Below are 5209 nucleotides of genomic sequence, written 5' to 3'. Positions count from 1 at the left end.
CTGGCTATTATAAATAAGGCTGCTATGAACATAGTTGAGCATATGTCCTTGTTATATGTTCGAGCATCTTCTGGGTATATGCCTAGGAGTGGTATAGCTGGATCCTCGGGTAATGCTATGTCCAATTTTCTGAGGAACCGCCAGACTGATTTCCAAAGTGGTTGCACCATCTTGCAGTCCCACCAACAATGGAGGAGTGTTCCTCTTTCTCCACACCCTCGCCAGCATCTACTATCACCTGAGTTTTTAATCTTAGCCATTCTGACTGGTGTGAGATGGAATCTCAGGGTTGTTTTGATTTGCATTTCCCTGACGACTAAGGATGCTGAACATTTCTTTAGATGCTTCTCGGCCATTCGAGTTTCTTCCGTTGAAAATTCTTTGTTAAGCTCTATACCCCATTTTTTAATAGGGTAATTTGGTTGTCTGGAGTCTAATTTCTTGAGTTCTTTGTATATATTGGATATTAGCCCTCTATCAGATGAAGGATTGGTAAAGATCTTTTCCCAATTTGTTGGTTGTCGTTTTGTCCTATTGACAGTGTCCTTTGCCTTACAGAAACTTTGCAATTTTATGAAGTCCCATTTGTCAATTCTCGATCTTAGGGCATATGCCATTGGAGTTCTGTTCAGAAACTTTTCCCCTGTGCCCAAGTATTCGAGGCTTTTCCCCACCTTCTCTTCTATTAGTTTCAGTGTATCTGGTTTTATGTGGAGGTCCTTTATCCACTTAGACTTGAGCTTTGTACAAGGGGATAAGAATGGATCAATTTTCTTTCTTCTACATGTTGTCTTCCAGTTGAACCAGCACCATTTGTTGAAAATGCTGTCCTTTTTCCACTGGACAGTTTTAGCTCCTTTGTCAAAGATCAAGTGACCATAGGAGTGTGGGTTCATTTCTGGGTCTTCAATTCTATTCCATTGATCTTCCTGCCTGTCTCTGTACCAATACCAGGTAGTTTTTATCACTATTGCTCTGTAGTAACAGCTTGAGGTCAGGGATGGTGATTCCTCCAGAAGTTCTTTTATTGTTGAGAATAGTTTTCGCTATCCTGGGTTTTTTGTTATTCCATATGAATTTGAGAATTTCCTTTTCTAACTCTGTGAAGAATTGAGTTGGGATTTTAATGGGGATTGCATTGAATCTGTAGATTGCTTTTGGCAAGATGGCCATTTTTATTATATTAATCCTGCCAATCCATGAGCATGGGAGATCTTTCCATCTTCTGAGATCTTCTTCAATTTCTTTCTTCAGAGACTTGAAGTTCTTGTCATACAGGTCTTTCACTTGCTTGGTTAGATTCACACCAAGGTATTTTATATTATTTGCAACTATTGTGAAGGGTGTCATTTCCCTAATTTCTTTTTCAGTCTGTTTATCTTTCATGTAGAGGAAGGCTACTGATTTGTTTGAGTTGATTTTATAACCAGCCACTTTGCTGAAGTTGTTTATCAGGTTTAGGAGTTCTCTGGTGGAAGTTTGGGGGTCACTTAAGTATACTATCATATCATCTGCAAATAGCGATATTTTGACTTCTTCCTTTCCTATTTGTATCCCTTTGACTTCTTTTTGCTGTCTAATTGCTCTGGCTAAGACTTCCAGTACTATATTGAATAGGTAGGGGGAGAGTGGGCAACCTTGTCTAGTCCCTGATCTTAGTGGGATTGCTTCAAGTTTCTCTCCATTTAGCTTGATGTTGGCTACTGGTTTGCTGTAAATTGCTTTTACTATGTTTAGGTAGGGGCCTTGAATTCCTGATCTTTCCAAGACTTTTATCATGAAGGGATGTTGAATTTTGTCAAATGCTTTCTCAGCATCTAGTGAGATGATCATGTGGTTTTTTTCTTTAAGTTTGTTTATATAGTGGATTACATTGATGGATTTCCGAATATTGAACCATCCCTGCATTCCTGGGATAAAAACTACTTGATCATGATGGATGATTGTTTTGATGTGGTCTTGGATTTGGTTTGCTAGAATTTTATTGAGTATTTTTGCATCGATGTTCATAAGGGAGATTGGTCTGAAGTTCTCTTTCTTTGTCGGGTCCTTGTGGGGTTTGGGTATGAGTGTAATTGTAGCTTCATAGAACGAATTGGGTAGTGTTCCTTCTGTCTCTATTTTGTGGAATAGTTTGAAGAGAATTGGTATTAGGTCTTCCTTGAAGGTCTGATAGAATTCAGCACTAAAACCATCTGGTCCTGGGCTTTTTTTAGTGGGGAGGCTTTTGATGACTGCTGCTATTTCCTGAGGGGTTATGGGACTATTTAGATGGTTTATCTGCTCCTGGTTTAACGTCGGTACCTGGTATCTGTCTAGGAAATTGTCCATTTCATCCAGGTTTTCCAGTTTTGTTGAGTATAGGCCTTTGTAGTAGGATCTGATGATTTTTTGAATTTCTTCAGTTTCTGTTGTTATGTCTCCCTTTTCAGTTCTGATTTTATTAATTTGGATACTGTCTCTGTGCCCTCTGGTTAATCTGGCTAAGGGTTTATCTATCTTGTTGATTTTCTCAAAGAACCAACTCCTGGTTTTATTGATATTTTGTATTGTTCTTTCTGTTTCTATTTGGTTGATTTCAGCCTGAGTTTGATTATTTCCTGCCTTCTACTCCTCCTGGGTGTATTTGCTTCTTTTTGTTCTAGAGCTTTTAGTTGTGCAGTCAACTTGTTAGTGTGTGCTCTTTCCAGTTTCTTTTTGTAGGCACTTAGAGCTATGAGCTTTCCTCTTAGCACTGCCTTCATGGAGTCCCACAAGTTTTGGTATGATGTGTCCTCATTTTCATTGAATTCTAAAAAGTCTTTTATTTCTTTCTTTATTTCTTCCTTGACCAAGTCATCATTGAGTAGAGAGTTGTTCAGTTTCCATGTGCACGTGGGTTTTCCATTGGTTTTGTCATTATTAAAGACCAGTCTTAGTCCGTGGTGATCTGATAAGATGCAAGGGATTATTTCAATCTTTTTGTATCTGTAGAGGCTTGTTTTGTGACCAATTATATGGTCTATTTTGGAGAAGGTACCATGAGGTGCTGAGAAAAAGGTATATTCTTTTGTTTTAGGATGAAATGTTCTATAGATGTCTGTTAAGTCCATTTGGTTCATAACTTCTGTTAATTTCAAAGTGTCTCTGTTTAGTTTCTGTTTCCATGATCTGTCCATTGCTGACAGTGGGGTGTTGAAATCCCCCACTATTATTGTGTGAGGTGTAATGTGTGTTTTGAGCTTTAGTAAAGTTTCTTTTATGTATGTAGGTGCCCTTGCATTTGGAGCATAGATGTTCATAATTGAGAGTTCACCTTGGTAGATTTTTCCTTTGATGAGTATTAAGTGTCCTTCCTTATCTTTTTTGATTAATTTTGGATGAAAGTCGATTTTATTTGATATTAGAATGGCTACTCCAGCTTGTTTCTTGGGACCATTGGCTTGAAAAATTGTTTTCCACCCTTTTATTCTGAGGTAGTGTCTGTCTTTGTCACTGAGGTGCGTTTCTTGTATGCAGCAAAATTCTGGGTCTTGTTTGTGTATCCAGTCTGATAGTCTGCGTCTTTTTATTGGGGAATTGAGACCATTGATGTTAAGAGATATTAAGGAAAAATGATTGTTGCTTCCTGTTATTTTTATTATTAGAGGTAAAGTTATGCTTGTATCTTCTTTTGGGGTTGTTGGAAGATTACTTACTTGCTTTTTCTAGGTTGTAGTTTCCCTCCTTGTGTTGGCATTTTCCATCAATTATCCTTTGAAGTGCTGGGTTTGTGGGAAGATATTGTGCAAATTTGGTTTTGTCATGGAATATCTTGGTTTCACCATCTATAGTGATTGAGAGTTTTGCTGGGTATAGTAATCTGGGCTGGCAATTGTGTTCTCTTAGTGTCTGTATGATGTCAGTCCAGGCTCTTCTGGCTTTTATAGTCTCTGGTGAGAAGTCTGGTGTAATTCTTATAGGTCTGCCTTTATATGTTACTTGACCTTTTTCCCTTACTGCTTTTAGTATTTTTTCTTTGTTTTGTGCATCTGATGTTTTGATTATTATGTGACGGGAGGTATTTCTTTTCTGGTCTAGTCTATTTGGTGTTCTGTAGGCTTCTTGTATGTTTATGGGCATCTTGTTCTTTAGGTTAGGGAAGTTTTCCTCAGTAATTTTGTTGAAGATATTTACTGGCCCTTTAAGTTGGGAATCTTCATTCTCATCTATACCTATTATCCTTAGGTTTGGTCTTCTCATTGTGTCCTGGATTTCCTGGATGTTTTGAGTTAGGAGTTTTTTGCATTTTGCATTTTCTTTGACAACTGTGTCAATATTTTCCACCGTATCTTCTGCATTTGAGATTCTCTCTTCTATCTCTTGTATTCGGTTGGTGATGCTTGCGTCTGTGACTCCTGATCTCTTTCTTAGGTTTTCTATCTCCATGGTTGTCTCCCTTTGAACTTTCTTTATTGTTTCTATTTCTAGTTTCAGATCCTGAATGTTTTTGTTTAATTCCTTCTTTGTGTTTTCTTCCATTTCTTTAAGGGATTTCTGTGATTCCTCTTTAAGGGCTTCTATCTGTTTACTTGTACTCTCCTGTATTTCTTTAAGGGAGTTACTTAATTCCTTCTTATAATCCTCTATCATCATCATGAGAAGTGATTTTAATTCTGAATCCTGCTTTTCAGGTGTGATGGGGTGTTCAGGGCTTGCTATATTGGGAGAACTGGGCACTGATGATGCCAAGAAACTTTGGTTTCCGTTGCTTATGTTCTTGCGCTTGCCTTTTGCCATCTGGTTAACTCTAGTGGTACCTGCCCTCACTGTGTAAAACTGGAGTCTGTATTTCCAGTTATCTTGCTTATTGCAGAGTTCCTCAGAGTCCAGAGGTCTCTGTGGTCTTATGCTCCTAATCTCCTGGGTGGAAGAACTCCTGGGACTCAGGCCACCTCTTGGATCTGGAAATCCTTCTGCTCTGAGTGCAGTGGGTCCTCGATGACTCAGGATTCAGTTTCTCCACAGGACAGAAGCAGACCAACTCTGTGTCTGCTCCAGCCCAAAGGACCAGGCAAGGGCAGAAGGGAAGTGGAATTCCAGAGGGGCGGGGTTTGGGTAGCTGCTGTGCCCTGGATGTCCCTGGCTCCCAGATGTATCTCTGGGCCTTAGGGAGTGAGATGGAGTTCTTACCAGCTGCTCTAAGTGCAGTGGCTCCTGGATGACTCAGGATTCAGTTTCTCAACAGGAC

Source organism: Grammomys surdaster, unplaced genomic scaffold, assembly GCF_004785775.1.
Source record: "Grammomys surdaster isolate TR1022 unplaced genomic scaffold, NIH_TR_1.0 274, whole genome shotgun sequence".
In the NCBI taxonomy this organism is placed as follows: domain Eukaryota; kingdom Metazoa; phylum Chordata; class Mammalia; order Rodentia; family Muridae; genus Grammomys; species Grammomys surdaster.
This window is presented reverse-complemented; position numbering follows the sequence as displayed.